Source organism: Rattus norvegicus, chromosome 1 (genome assembly GCF_021556685.1).
Source record: "Rattus norvegicus strain SHRSP/BbbUtx chromosome 1, alternate assembly SHRSP_T2T, whole genome shotgun sequence".
Classification (NCBI taxonomy): Eukaryota; Metazoa; Chordata; class Mammalia; order Rodentia; family Muridae; genus Rattus; species Rattus norvegicus.
Genome location: NC_141534.1, coordinates 97,645,819 through 97,661,817, shown reverse-complemented (window position 1 = coordinate 97,661,817; position 15,999 = coordinate 97,645,819). Strand labels below are relative to the sequence as shown.

Sequence of the window (15,999 nt, the reverse complement as noted above, 5' to 3'; positions counted from 1 at the left end):
CTCTGCTGCCATTTTTGAGACTTCCTTCATGTGAACCACGTGGTGCCTGACACGCCAGTGTTGGGCAGTTTGGAGGGCTGCTGGAGGAGTAGGCTGTGTGTTGGGGACTTGGATAGTACAGAACCTTGGATTGGGCCCATCGTACCCAGAAGAAGTTACCCTTATGCCATGGAGGAGACAGCAACAGCCATGACCCAACCAGTGCAGAAATCTGAGAAATTCAAGTATCATTCCCATCTTACTGTGGCCTTTGTTTTCCTACTAGCCCTCATGCTGGCCTTTTTTGCCTATGCTGTCCTGATCCTGGGAAAGCAGAAGCAGATATAGACTCTGGCCAAGGACAGCATAGCAGTTAGAGAACCACTTCCTGAAAATAGTGAATGTGCCCAGGATGTTGTATTATCCATCGAAATTAATTGTTCCCAGCAGGGCAAACATCGCCATACAGACTCCCTGGCTGGCTCCCATTGTGTGGGACAGGACTTTCCAAATTGGAATCTTGAACCAGCAATTCTGGCTCCAGAATGTCTCCATTGGGTTAGTTGTGTTCACCACAGGAGCATGCATAGCCTTCCTAAAAGTGCTCCTGCAAACCTCTGAGACATACTTCATGCAGGGACACCGAGTAAAGTACTACCCTTTCAATGGCCAGCCAGCTAGCCTTCCAACCTTGAAGCCCTGTAAGGGGAGGCAGATGGTAATTCTGGAAATTCAGGCTTCTGCCCATCAGCTGGACACTTATGTGTGCAGAGTGGAGATGATCAGCCATCTTTCCCAGCATCACTTTGTGAAGGAGGTGGACTACCTGGTCTGTGTCTGTGTGAACATCATCTTCTGCCACACTGTGGGTGTGAAGGTCCTGTCCTCCCTGTTTGACACACTGCATCCTCTCGTCTTTGGACTCCCGAGAAAATCCTTGGCCTATGAAAGGCAGCCTCAGCCACAAGCCTACATTTCTGAGGATGAGGGAGCCTTCTTTGGGGGAAAGGTACTGGAGATTTACAGGCTCACCAAGTTCCATTACCAGGCTGTGATGATGGACCAAGCTCATTACATCGAAGTGATGAAAGCTACTTGAACTGTCTCCTTTACCACAAGCCCACTAAGGTCCTCTCTCCTGGGTGTGTGCAGCATAAACAACTAATGGGGAAATGCTTGTGGGAGTCAGCAACCATCCCTGGGCTGACCCTAACCAAGACTCCAGAGAGACCTCAGACAGCGTCAGTTGCAGGGATGTCCAGTCTTTTCGAGTGCTGCCCAAGGTCATGACCACGTTTTACTAGTGTGAGCATGGGCTTCACATTTCCAATGGATTGAGAGAAAACACTCCTGGGCTCACCTGGCCTAGTTCACTTTAAGTTGCTATGATAAAACACTGACCCACTTGGGGAAAGAAGGGTTCACTTCAGCTTACGAGTTGTAATACTGTGTCTTCTCAGAGGCACTCAGAATTCTCTGCCCATGACTCTGTTCCTATACAATGTTCTGACAGTAAGGTATATATATTCCATGTAAATGGTGAGAACCTACTCTTACATAAGAACAAGTTAGAAAGATGTTGGTCATTAGGGTGGCCAGTCACAGCAGCAGAGCAGGCCCCGAGGCCTGGATCATTCCCTCCCCACTCCTCATTGAAGCAAATGTTAGGACTTCAGGACCACAGTAGAGCCATTTCTCAGACTTTGCCATCCTCTGTCTCAGCAGGGGCCATCCTAATGCCTGCAGTTGAGCTGTAAGAAGACAGTGTGTAGTTTGTGTCCTTTCTAGGTTCTCCTGTTGGGTCTTACATGGCGCTGCCCTTCTTAGTAGACATGCAAAGCACTGTCTTCTCCAAGTCATGGTCTCTATTTGTGGCCGGAGAATGCAATTCCTAGGTACATTTAGCATGTGGGAGCCCTGGGTTCAATTCCCAGTGCCACAAAGAGAAAAGACTCTGTTTAAACAGAATGTGGCCTATAGAAATGTGACTTCCCCTGCAGTGCTTCTCATGGGGATATTTTAATTTTGGAAGTATAACAGCAGGCTTTCCCACCTGTACCCATGTTCTCCAAACTAACGACTCAGAAACTTCTTTTGTATGAATAAATGCCTAAACCAATAGCTTTGGCTTAGTTCTGCTAGCTCATGGCTCAATTATCCCATTTAAAATAGTCTATGCCGGGGTTGGGGATTTAGCTCAGTGGTAGAGCGCTTGCCTAGCAAACGCAAGGCCCTGGGTTCAGTCCCCAGCTCTGAAAAAAAGAAAAAAAATAGTCTATGCCTTGCCACGTGGCTGCTTAACTTTCCTCCAGTTTCAAGTGACTACCTTCCTCAGAATGCCAGGCAAACATCTTCCCATGCCTGACCATCCCAGAATTCTCCCTCCCTACTGGAACCTCCACCTGATATTTCCTGCCTCGGCTTTTTATTGACAGGTGATATCTTTATACAGTACATAAGAGGTTCTCTCTACATGAAAGAATATGGAAATAATATTCTATATATCATTGCCTATTAGGTAAAAAATGTGTTCAAATCTTAGGGACAGAATCAGAATGTAAGTCAAGAACCTATGGCTGTCCTTCTGAACCCTTAACAAGCTTAACAAGCCCTTTTGGAACCCCAGCACCTATCAGTGAGGACCCCCGAATCCTCATTACCTTTCTGTCACTTTGACAAAGGACCTGGAAAACCTAGCTTGGCTCACAGTCTTGGGGACTTCATCCCATCATTGCTTGCCCTCATTGTTTCAAGGCTGTGGGTCATGGCAGAGGAGAGCTGATTAGATGCTGGACACCAGAAAGCAAAGACCAAGAGAGAAGGGGCAAGGCTGTAGAAAAATACTATCACTCACAGGAACCCAATGACCTCCTTCCTCCAACTAAACCCTGCACACTAAAGTCTATAGCACATTCTAACAGCCCACCCCACCGTGAACTTATCACTAGAGTGATCCATCAGAGCTCTCAGCATCCAATCATTTTCCCAAAGCCCCACCTCTGATCTGCATCCTTGAAGTCCAAGCCTGAAGCACACAGGCATTGTGGGGATGGGGTAAGGCGGAGTGAGGTGGGGCATCTCAGATCGAATGCTAATGCTCATCTTGCTGTCTTCCAGGGCACACCCACCATCTGGATGGTAAAAAGATCAATACGCTTCCATGTTGAGTCCCTTTGAAAATAAACTGTTGACGTAATGAGTCTTTGCAACTGAGGCTTCTTCATTTTTTGTTCTGCTTTTAAAAGTGTAACTAAAATAAGTCTTTATCATAGAGACTCCAAAGAAGCCATGACTCAGCCCTTAGTATCTGGGGTCTGTATGCTGTGCAGAGAGTGTGTTGACTGGACAGAGATCTTGGGAGAAGGTGAGAAGCGACATGTGTGGTTGGACCTAGCCTGAGGATCAGAGTCAGAGCTAGAATGATTCTCAGCCCTGTCACTGTTGGGTGAAGTGACATAATGCAATACGCATAATGATATGCATAGTAGTCATGTGGCATTTACAGTCAACCATAGCACATGTTTTGGCAATATTTACCTATTGTCTGCTTCTCTTATCATTCTCCAGAGCATAGTCACCTCAAGTCTTTCTACATTTGTGTGTGTGTGTACACAGGTACATATATATATATATATATATATGTGTGTGTGTGTGTGTGTGTGTGTGTGTGTGTGTGTGTGTACATGTATGTGTGTATATGTGTATGTGGCATGTATGTATGTGTATATATGCATGTGTATGTGCATGTACATGTGCCTGTGCGTGAGCACGTGTGTGTGTGTGTGTGTGTGTGTGTGTGTGTCTGTGCATTTGCAATATCAAGGTTCCATACCTGAGAGTAAACATTCAGTATCTGAGATTTAACATTACCGTGACATTTGTGCCAGAAACACATTTGTGGGTTGGTTTAATGATCAGAAAGCAATGGGTGCAATACACTAGTGTGACGAGCTGTGATGTTAACTCAGAGCTGTGAGGAGACTATTTGACAGCATTTTCCAGCCTCTTCTGAATCATTGTGTACAAATGCATTACATCACAAACATTTAGAGGGTGCTGGCATTACAAAATAGGGCTGTGGGAGAGGAGGTGTTGCTGAATGGTAGGTAGATCAGTTGTCTCATCCTAACAACATGAGACCCAAAACCCAACGACAGCAACAAATGGGATGTAGATGGATTTGGCACATGGACCTTGTTGTGGTTTGAATGAAAGGGCCCCATAGGCTCTGAGGGATTGGCACTGTTAGGGGGTGTGGCCTTGTGGGAGAAAGTGTGTCACCGGAGGTGGTTTTTGAAGTGTGTCAGTGGAGGTGGGGTGCCACCTGTAGCTTTAGTTTTTTTTCAAACCCTACTTTTAATGATGGTTCTTAAATGCTTTAACCTCCATTACCACCCACAGGCAGTAGAGAAGAAAGGATACAGGGGAAGTGGACCTATTTAGAAAAATCTCTTTGGAGCAAATCCCATCTTGATTGTCAGGAAATCGGCATTTCAGTTCACAGGTCAGCAGTGGCAGCTCGATCCACTGGCAGACACTTGATGGATACACCAGCAGTCCAGTTTGGTAGTATCGGGATAGCAGCAGCAGTGACATAACCTAACAGGGACAGCCAGATACAAGTCAGCAGGACCAACATGGACACCAGGAGAATTTCTCTGGTGTACCTTTCTCAGCTAAGCGAATATCAGCGAAGACGTGAAGACAGGAGACCAGGAAGCATTGCAGAGCTAACCCTACAAGCAAGTCTCTCTCACGGTCTGTTGAGTCCTATTTATCCCTTCAAACATCATGTGTCCTCTACGGGTCTGGCCTCAGCCCGTGTGTCTGTCTCAGCTGACATCACTCTGCCAATCAGCCCGAGTCTGCAGAATCCGCAAGAAACTGCAGCACACCACCAGAAGGTTTTTGGTGCCTTTCTCTCTATGGAGTCCCAAGAAATGGAGCTCGACTACTCAGTGTAAGGCAGACCAATACATGCATATTGTTAGCAAAGAATCCTTCATCCCATGTCCTTTCCTGTATTTGCAATAGCAGAACATCCTTTCAACTTGTGTCTGCTTCAGCAGAACATCCTTTCACTTGTGTCTGCTTCAGGAAAACACTCCTTCACATGTTTGCCCCAGCAAAACACCACATGATACAACTGACTGTTGTTGTAAAAATATAAAAATAAAATGGTAATGTTGGTCTTTTACCCCGTTGGGTCTACACCTCAGTGCCCCAGGATATCTGCTAGATATCTTGGCGGAAACACAGCCCAGCCACACACTTTTCTACACTCAAACCCTCACATAAAAGAACACACAACACAATAATCTTTGACCCAATTGGTAAGATATAATTGCCCACTTAAACATACAAAGTCCGGTACCATCTATCCCTTAGGAGCATTAATAACAACCTGTAAATACACAGAGCAGAATCTTAATGTCACCTGCCATGGCTTCTCCCCTCTCTCCTCCTGTCTCTCTTTCTCTTCTCGTCTCCTCCTTTTCCTTCAAACTTCTCTCCCGCCCATCCTTCCTTCTCCTCCAATGACAGGCCTCCTTCTATCCTGTACCTGCCCTTCACCAGTACTTTACAAATTCAATGGAGAGGTGGTTCTGGTGAAGTCACCTGAGTTCTGAGTCCTTGACTAGGCAGCTGTCCTTGGGGCAGTGGAATTAGCATCAAAATACAGTAATTTCAGGGCAAACCACAACATTTCCCCCTTTTTGTCCAGTTAAAAAGCCTTTTCACTAACATATAAATTGAGTACAAGTTTAACCATTCTACAATTTGTGAGGGTTTGAGTGTAGGAAAGTGTGTGGCTGGGATGTGTTTCCGCCAAGATATCTAGCAGATATCTTGGGGCACCGAGGTGTAGACCCTGCGGGGTAAAAGACCAACATTACCGTTTTATTTTTATATTTTTACAACAACAGATGGCGCCCAACGTGGGGCAGTGGAATTAGCATCAAAATACAGTAACTTCAGGGCAAACCACAAAAACTGACTTTCTTTTTTTTTTTTTTAAGATTGATTTATTATATATAAGTACACCATAGCTGTCCTCAAACACACCAGAAGAGGACACCACATCCCATTACAGATGGTTGTGAGCCATCATGTGGTTGCTGGGAATTGAACTCAGGACCTCTGGAAGAGCAGTCAATGCTCTTAACCACTAAGCCATCTCTCCAGCCTCAAAACTGACTTTCTAAAGAGCCCTTAAGTTTCCACTTCAGAAGTATGTTGCAGTCAACAAAGCTGAAGGGAGTTGGAGATCTGAAGTCTGCTCTGACATCAGACACGGAGATAAGGAGTTTGGAGTTTGCCCAGTTGGTTGCCATCTTGCTTTGGTCTGGTACTTCCTCGGTATGTTCCCTTTCCTCCCTTTCAGAACAGTATGTGCCGCTGCATGTCAGAAGTATGTGATCTGCTTTCTTATTTGATGTTACAGGTGATTAGTTAAGACATTGCATGAGTCTCAGAAGAGACTTCGAACTTTGGACTTTTAAGCCGTGTTGAGACTGTGATAGACCATGGGGACTCTTTTGGTCAGACCAGATGTACTTTGCACTATGATATGGCCACAGACTCTCAGGGGCCAGAGAGTAGAATGTGGTAGTTTGAATGAAAATAGCCCTTACTGGCTCACAGGGCATGGCGCCATTAGGAGGTGTGATCTCATTGAAGAAGTGTGTCACTCTGGTGGTGGGCTTTGAGGTTTCGGAAGTTCAAGCGAGGTCCATTGGCTCACTGTCTCTTCCTGCTGCCTGCCAAGATGTAGAACTCTCAGCCCCTTCTCCAGCACCATGTCTGCCTGTGTGCTACCATGCTTCCTGACAGGATGATAATGGTTAAAGAACGTGAGCCTCAGACACATGCTTTCTTTCAGGAGAGTTGCGCATTCCTGCCCCGTGACAGTTCCACACGTAACCGGTGCGAAATGCACACTTTTCAGACTGGTAAATGACCCACTTCGGTGGGGATCCTGAAGGTAAGTCTAATAATATTACAGTGAATTCTGGAGCTCATGGGGCACACACTTCTAAAACGGGGTACATGCAGCACACACAGACACATCATTCTGCCCGGTACCTGGGAGAAGGCAGCTGTTGGTCACTGTGAGGCCCCCTTTGCAGAGAAATGCCTTCTGCTTGTGTGTGCGGCCTACAGCTGTGTGCTGTAATGCCCAACACTTGAATCATAGCAAAAATATTTTCTGAGACAGGGTCTCACGGTGGAGGGCTGGCTGCCCTGAACCTTCCTATTACACCAGGCTGGTGTCAAACTCACAGAGATACACAGCTTCTACCCTCCCAAAACGCTGGGATCAAAGGTGTGCGCCACCACGCCCGACTAACAAATCTTAAAAGACAATGTGCGTGATGGGGACGGGGACCCCACGGGTCAGGTGGCGAAGGTACAAACTACAGTGTCAGAGCATCTGAACTCAAGTTCTGGCCTCTGCCGCTGCCATGCAGGTGACCCAAGCAAGCCTCGGAGTCTTAATAATTATTTATATTTCGCTCTTTATAGTTACTTAAACTTGCTAAAGGAAGCAATGATAAACACCCAGCCGGGCTGTTGTGGAACATGGCATCTGGGCAGATCATGGCACCAAGTTGTCACGGCGCCCGCCTCCGTCCAGGATCCTTTACGTCTTGGTCAGGCAGGCTCATAACTTATGCCTTTCTAGGGCAGCCATGGAGAAGACAGTTCAGACTCGGGAGGTTCTAGAGGCACCTATGTGTGATAGTACTGAGCTACCCTGCAGGAAAGGGAATGTAAATGGTTAAGCGGTGCCCTCCGTGGAGGCAGCAGAAACGGAACCCCGGACCTCAGTGCATACTGCCTCATTGGCTGCAGCCATGGCAGCTGCCTGGATAGAGCAGTAATGGTGGGACCCAGAACTGACCCATTGCCCCATTCTCATCTCTCCTACCTTAACCTACTATGAGCCTTGCCTCGGCCCTGGCTCTGACCTCTGATGACCCCAGGACAGAAGACCCAGAGAGTCATGGGCTCTGACTTCAGGCGCTGAGGAGTACTTGGACCTGATGATGGGGTGGGGAGGTGATAGTTATTCAGGCTCCCGGGATCTGCCATCTTGTGCTGTCGCCAAGTGCTACCCCTCTGCAAAGACCAAGAGGAGCATGAGCATTAGGAAATCTGGGGGCTGAGCCACGGGGCTCTCACCCTTTGCTTTGACGCCCTTTCTCTCCCTTCCTTTCCTGGCACACTTTTTCTAGATTCTCTCTCTCTCTGTCTCTCTGTCTCTCTCTCTCTCACACACACTCTCTCTGTGTCTCTCTCTGTGTCTCTCTCTGTGTCTCTCTCTCTGTTTCTCTCTCTCACACACACTCTCTCTGTCTCTGTCTCTCTCTCTGTCTCTCTCTCTCTCACACACACACACACACACACATAAACATACATGCACAGTGAGACCCACACAGAGATATGCACGCATGCACACACATGCTTCCTTCAAAGAGTGCAGTTTGCCTTGGACTTGGGACTGTGAAGGGGCGTCTAATATCTTACTGCACTCTTGGAAGCAGACAACACAAACACCAGCCCTCTGGGACAGCTCTCTCATTTGTCTCCTCCATTCATCTTCTTCCTCATCTACTCTGTATCCCTAGGTCTCTGCTTCTGGCAAATGTCTCCCTGCTGCCACTGAATGGCCCCTCAATCCTGACGCACACTCTCTGACCCACAGTTCGCATTACCCCTGTGGGCAAGCTTCGCGCTTACCTGGTGAGTGTGGTGAACATGGGCGCCCTTCTCCTTCCCTTGGTGTTGCACATGAACGATGGCACAGTCTGCACACGCCTGAGAGAGGTACAGCCCCTCAGGAGAAGTGAAGGCCAAAGTGGCTTTCACCATGTGCTACCTAAGCAGTCACCTCCGTGTGTCTTGGCCCATCTTACAAGTCTTTACACCTTTGAAATTCTTGCTTAAAACTGAGAGAGAGCCCAAGACCCTAGGAGCTTACAAAGATGGGGCTTCACAGAAGAGAAGAGCGTGTCTCCAGCCCATGTTGGTATAAAAGTTCTGTGTATGACCTCCTTGAGTCAAGGCCCCTTGGAATCTTTCCCCACTTGACAAGGACCAGTGGGAATGATAACCAGAACAACTGTGCCAATCCTTTGGAGACAGAGCCATGATTCCTTCTTATTTAAAAGGTTAAAGACATGATTGATTAAGACTTTTAAATAAGATCCCTTATTGGATGGTCTCAAAACTGATAGGAATGTATAAGGAGAAAAGAAGGGGTTTGGGAATGTCAACTACTTCTTCTGAGGACTTAAGCACACCAAGATATTGAAGAGAGGGAAAGTTCAAAACTTAGAGAAGATCGGACCTCAAGAGCTAGGACCCTCATGAGATGGGGCCTCTCACCCTACCATGTTGGAGGCAGGGTGAGATCTATGAGACCTTCTAGAGGTCACTGCCGTCTCTGACACTGCACTTGCTGCTCTCTCAGAGGTGAACAATTTGCCGACTGGGACTTTTCTGGGCGCTGCTTCTAAGTCACCCAGGAGGGCCTCCTGCTGGTCATGGCTGCCTTTGAGTAACCCAGTTCTGGTGGGTGATGGGCTAAAGAGGAGGTTAGTGCATTTAAGAACCATCATTAAAAGTAGACTTAGAAAAATTAAAATAATATAGTTCATCATGTATAACAATTAGGAGGTAAAGCTCTTTATCTCAAAGAGCTTTGAGCAAACTGTTGAAATTTAGCATCCTTGAGGCTTGACAGATGGGTCAGTGGGTAAAGTGCTTGCTATGCAAGCATGGGTTCCTGAGGTCAGATTCCCAACACCCACATAAGAGGTGCTTGTCTAGCATGTGCAAGCTCTGGGATCCACTCCCTGCACAAGCCTAAAATTAGCACTGGGAGGCAGAGGAGGGTCCTGACACCTCACTGGCCAGCCAGTCTATCCAGTCAGGGTAGGGTCCATGACAACACAGTCTCTAAAAAATGGTACGAAAAATAACATGATACCCATTGTAAACCACTTTCCTCTACACATTAAGTGCTTGGGCATACACATGGGCGCGCACACAGAGAGACCACACATGCATACACACATAAGCACACCTATACATGTATACACACACAAGTACACATGCACAAGACACACATAGAGCACACGTGCACGCCATAGGCCATAGTTCGCTGATCCTATTATAAAATGCTGCTGAAAGAAAAGTTGAAAACCCTAAAGTTATGGTGATGGAAAACAGGCAAGGGTGACACAGGGAATGCCTATCTATTGGGTTAGAAGGTCTGGGTCAAATCTCAGCTGAAACTAGCGTCCAACCTTGGAGAAACCCAGGAACTCTTGATGAACTTGGCTCTGAGACTTTGTTATGAGGAATGTGGGGCTAGGGCACAGTCTGTGGGAAGAAAAAAAGCTCCCCTCCCAAGCAGGCAGGCAACAGAGCCTGCAGATCTGAATAATCTCCGAGTGCTGTGGGGTTCAACTCATAACACCGGGACCATACCCTGCACCTGCAAGACTCAGGGAAGTCCAGCTCTGGGCGACCAAGCTGGAGTTTGGCAGTTTGACTTCACTGTTTGCTTCCGTTTGTGTTTCCTGTTCCGGTTCCAGTTCCATGTCCTGCTCTGGGCTCCTGAGCTCTGTCTCTACTGTTCCCACTGTGGCAAGGTGGAGGAGTTCCGGGCCAAGAGTACCGCTCTGAGATTCCCACTCGGAGCACCTAAAGCGCACAAAAGGCTTTTCCGGCTCCTGTTTCTGTTCCGATGCCTGTTTCCTACGCTTTCCCAACCCTCCTCTCCACCCGACCCCCGCCCCCGCAGACGTCCCCAGCTCGGGGAACACCTGCACTTCACCTTGGTTTTGATTGCCATCTGTTTATTGCAGCAGTCAAGCTGGGTGCAGACTCTTGCAAGATCTTAACTCTCTGGACTTCGGGTGTGGAACAGGAAGCCGGAGTAACCGCTAGCTCGGTTGCCTCAACTATACATAGTCAGTGCTTAAATATATGCAAAATGTCTTTGCTACAACAACACATTTGATCTAACGGGGTTTTTTTTATTGATGATTGCCCCTAAAAGAAGATATTCATATCAAACTGTAGAACCTGGTACTATGGACAAATTCCTCTGTGGAAATGATAAAATCGAAATCGAGTATTCTTAGAGGTCAGCTCAGCATACATTAGGAAAAGTGCCTTTGCCGTGTACATATGGTTTTAATCAACATTTCTTAAAACATCTTTTTTGTTTATTATTTATTGAGACATTATCTAATATAGCCCAAGCTGCCCTTGAACTCCTGACCCTCCGTCTCTCAAGTGTTGAGATCCAGGTGTGTGATACTACCCTTCCACTCTTGGCTCTCAAGTTGACTGGAAATTTATCTGCTGTCTTTCCCAGCAGGGTGTCTGGCTCCTCATCTGAACCCTGAACTTCCCTGGAGGGTTAGGTATTTTGTGGTACACATCCTCCCAAAAGAGAGTAAAGACCATTCCCCAAGTCCTTCCAGTCAAATTAAGCAAGCTTCACTTTCTGTCAGACAGTGATGTCTCCATAAAGTGTGGCTTGAGAAAAACAGCATTGGACATAGGGGAAGATTGGGTTTATATTAGCCCCCAAACTGCAAGAGTAGGGGATTTTTAAGAGTCTTTGGTTACATAGGAAATTGGAAGAACACTTCAAAATTATTTGGCAGAAAATCTTAGCAGGGTATAAGTTAGAGTATAGGGTATGAAACATGTCAAATTCCAGGAAATGTGCCAAGACCTGGTCAAATCCAGGTTTTACAGAAAATAGGAACAAATTTATTTTGACCTTGCGATAAGATAGCTTTTAAGATAGTATCAATGGCTGGACTCATTGATAAGTGGCTATTAGCCCAAATGCTTGAATTGCCCTAAATGCACAGAACACATGAAACTCAAGAAGGATGATCAAAATGTGAATGCTTCACTCCTTCTTTAAAAGGGGGACAAGAATACCCTTGGGAGGGAATAGGGAGACAAAGTTTAGAACAGAGGCAGAAGAAACACCCATTCAGAGCCAGCCCCACATGTGGCCCATACATTTACAGCCACCAAACTAGATAAGATGGATGAAGCAAAGAAGTGCAGGCTGACAGGAACCGGATGTAGATCTCTCCTGAGAGACACAGCCAGAATACAGCAAATACAGAGGCAAATGCCAGCAGCAAACCACTGAACTGAGAACAGGACCCCTGTTGAAGGAATCAGAGAAAGGACTGGAAGAGCTTGAAGGGGCTCGAGACCCCATATGAGCAACAATGCCAACCAACCAGAGCTTCCAGGGACTAAGCCACTACCTAAAGACTATACATGGACTGACCCTGGACTCTGACCTCATAGGTAGCAATGAATAGCCTAGTAAGAGCACCAGTGGAAGGGGAAGCCCTGGGTCCTGCCAAGACTGAACCCCCAGTGAACATGATTGTTGGGGGGAGGGTGGTAATGGGGGAGGATGGGGAGGGGAAGCCCATATAGAAGGGGAGGGGGAGGGGTTAGAGGGATGTTGGCCCAGAAACCGGGAAGGGGAATAACAATCGAAATGTAAATAAGAAATATTCAAGTTAATAAAGATAAAAAAAAAGTGTGGCTGGTCCATTAGTGGCTACAAACAAGCAATCGTAATTGTATCCATAATATGGAAAGGGAAGTTGGGGAATTTCTCCATCCAACGGGCGATGAACAATAAAGGCACATCAGTCAAACTGGAATGGATCTAGGGAAATAATATACAGATTGTTCAATAAACAAAACACAAAGCTTGGAAGTCAACCTCTACAAGTGTATTAAACAGATCTTTGGCAATAGAGCTCTTAAAAGTGTAAGGGTCTGAAAGTCACTGAAGGAAGACCCCAGCCTCAAATAGTAGTCAAAGACAAAGAGTGTTTATTCTGCAGGAACAACCGGTATGCAGGGGTCAACCATTCATCAAAACAATGATGACCAGAAAGATTGCAGGCCCCTTTTTATGCAGGGCTAGGGGAAATTTCTATAAGGACTGGGTAATCTCTAGGAGTCAATGCAATACCATTAGTACAATTTTGATTGGATACCATGTCAGTCCTTATATGTTTAGAGAGTGGGTTAGGTAATCTAAAATTTCACTGGTAGGTACTGGGGAGGTCACAGGGGTCAGCTTCTGATTGGTTTGTGCCAGGTGGTCAGTAGTCTGCATTCCTAGGTCAATGAACGTTTAACCACAGGATGAGATGGACTGCCCAGCACAGATGGCCCATCCTGGGATAAGGTATTTCCCCATCTTGTGGTTATCCCCAGGCTTCTTGGGGAGATATTGTGGTTTGCCCTGGAGTTATCTGTATTTTGATGCTAATTCCACTGCCCCAAGGACGGCTGCCTAGTCACATGCTCAGGACTCAGGTGACTTCACCAGAACCTTCTCCCATTGAATGTGTTAAGTACAGGTGAGGGACAGGTACAGGATAGAAGGAGGCCTGTCATTGGATGAGAAGGAAGGATGGGCGGGAGAGAAGTTTGAAGGAAGGAGACTGGGACAGGAGGGAAAGGAAGAGACAGGAGAGAGAGGGAGATAAGCTATGGCAGGGGACGTTAAGATTCCGCTCTGTGTATTTACAGGTTGTTATTAATGTTCTTGAGGGATGGATGGCACCGGGCTTTGCATGTTTAAGTGGGCAATTATATCTTATCAATTGGGTCAAAGATTATTGTGTTGTATGTTCTTTTATGTGACGGTTTGAGTGTAGAAAAGCGTGCGGTGGCAGTAGACACTGGGCTGCCATGTGTGTTTCTGCCAAGATATCTAGCAGATATCTTGGGGCACTGGGGTGCCGGACCTAAGTGGGATAAAAGACAACTATACTTTTTCATTTTTTATATTTTACAACAACAGGGAAATGGGGGATTATGACTTTGTTCCTGGAATTTATGGTGTGTTCCTGGAGCTGGTGACTTTCCTTTTAAAATCGGGGGTGGTCCTAAAGTGGAGACAAATGGTGTTCATGCGGTCCTTTCAAAAGAATTGAATACCAAAACAGAACTAAAACAAAAAGACACAGAGAAACGATGATAAAAATGAAACAGTATTCTTAGAGGCTGTACAGCATACATCAGGGAAGATGCTGGCAAGGGCTGAGGAGAGAGGGGGAGGGGTGAGGATGGAGAGGGAGGGGATGGGGAGATCGGAGGGAATGAGAGTGGAGGGGGAGGGATGAGGGTAGAGGTGGAAGAAGTGGAGTAAAGAGCAGACAAAAGCACGTTCTGTTCTCCCAGAGGGCCAGAGTGGTCCTGCCAATCAAGGTCAGGAGGCTCATGACCATCTGCAACCCCAGTTCCAGGGCTCTTCTGCCCTCTTCTGGACACTGCAGGCAGTGCATGCATGTGTACAAACCCATACTGACACCACACACACACACACACACACACACACATACACACATACACACACACCACACACACACACACACCACACACACACACCACACACACACACACCATACACACACCATACACACACATACACCATACACACACACATACACACACACCACATACACACCACACACACGCACACACACACACCACACACCACACACACACACACACCACACACACACATACACACACACACAACACACACACACAACACACACACCACATACACACACATACACACACCACACACCACACACACACACCACACACCACACACACACACCACACACACACACACACCACACACACACACATACACACACCACACACCACACACACACACCACACACACCACACACCACACACACACATACACACCACACACCACACACACACACACACCACACACACCACACACACCACACACACACAGCACACACATATACACACACACACACCACACGTACACATACACACACCATACACACACACATACACACACCACACACACACACCACACACACCACATACACACACCACACACACACACATACACACACACCACACACACACACCACACACACACAGAGAGAGAGAGAGAGAGAGAGAGAGAGAGAGAAGAAAATGAGACTCAATCTTTTTAAATAGTCAACCTTTTTTGTTTTACAAAAATTAAATCAAATGGATAAAATGCAAATTTAAAACAAAACCAAAACAAGTGACCTTCTAGAAAAGGAATGACTCAAAGTGATTCAGACTTGGGGATGACTTTCTAGATTTGACATAGAAAGCAGAATGCCTAAAAGAGAAACCTGACAGTTTGGTGTTTATTAAAGTTAAACATAGGAGGCTGGGAACATGGCTCAGCAGTTAAGAGGACCCAAAAGGAAGTTCACATCATCTGTAACTCCAGTTCCGGGATCCCACACTCCCCTCTCACCTTCACCAGCTGAAGCACAGACATAGTGAAGGTTAAACACTCAAACACAGAATTATTCTTATTTGAGAGGGACCTGGAACTGTTAAATGTATTAGGAACCTAAGAAAATAACTTCTCTGCCCTTAGGGCAGCCAGTATGACAAGGGTCTTACATAAAAATCAGTGTGTGTGTGTTGTGTGTGTGCATATGTGTGTGCATGTGCGTGTATGCATATATGTGTGTATGTGCATGTGTGTGCGTGTGTGTGTGCCCATATGTGTGTGCATGTGTGTGTGCCTGTGTGTGTGCATATATATGTGTGTGCATGTGTGTGTGCCTGTGTGTATGTGTGTGTGTGTGCGTGTGTGTGTGTGTGTGTATATGTGTGTGTGTGTGTGTTTCCCACTTTACTTTTTTCAGACAGAGTCTCCTACTAAGCCTGAACCTCACAGATTCAGCAGGACTTGGCCAGTCATTGAGCTCCAGAAACCCTCTTGTTCCCCACTGCAGTGCTGACAGAACATGTAGTTTTTGCAAATTGCATATATGTATACTGTATTTGCATCATTTCCCCCTCTCTTCCCTCCCTCCTACTCCCTCTGTGATTCATGGCCTCCTTTGCTTTAATTATCACAACCACGCGCTCTTACAAATGAATCAATATAGCAACACA

The 15,999-nt window shown here is 46.5% G+C and overlaps 1 long non-coding RNA gene and 1 pseudogene across 6 annotated transcripts; one reads left to right on the top strand and one right to left on the bottom strand.

Annotated features, from left to right (window-relative positions):
* Window positions 1-3,172, top strand: Abol1 (ABO, alpha 1-3-N-acetylgalactosaminyltransferase and alpha 1-3-galactosyltransferase like 1; annotated as a pseudogene). Its single transcript, XR_015646318.1, has 2 exons — window positions 1-1,284; window positions 3,097-3,172. The product of XR_015646318.1 is annotated as an ABO, alpha 1-3-N-acetylgalactosaminyltransferase and alpha 1-3-galactosyltransferase like 1 (transcript).
* Window positions 3,173-5,974: 2,802 nt separating this feature from the next.
* LOC108349560 (uncharacterized) lies at window positions 5,975-10,554 on the bottom strand. Of its 5 annotated transcripts, none has more exons than XR_015646314.1 (4): window positions 10,296-10,554; window positions 8,725-8,802; window positions 7,913-8,103; window positions 5,975-6,806 (listed from the first exon to the last, which is right to left on the bottom strand). It is a non-coding gene; the product is annotated as an uncharacterized LOC108349560 (long non-coding RNA). The 5 variants fall into 5 exon arrangements; XR_015646317.1 differs by having other exon boundaries at window positions 10,480-10,554; XR_015646310.1 differs by lacking the exon at window positions 5,975-6,806 and adding an exon at window positions 7,482-7,738.
* Window positions 10,555-15,999: the final 5,445 nt, after the last annotated feature.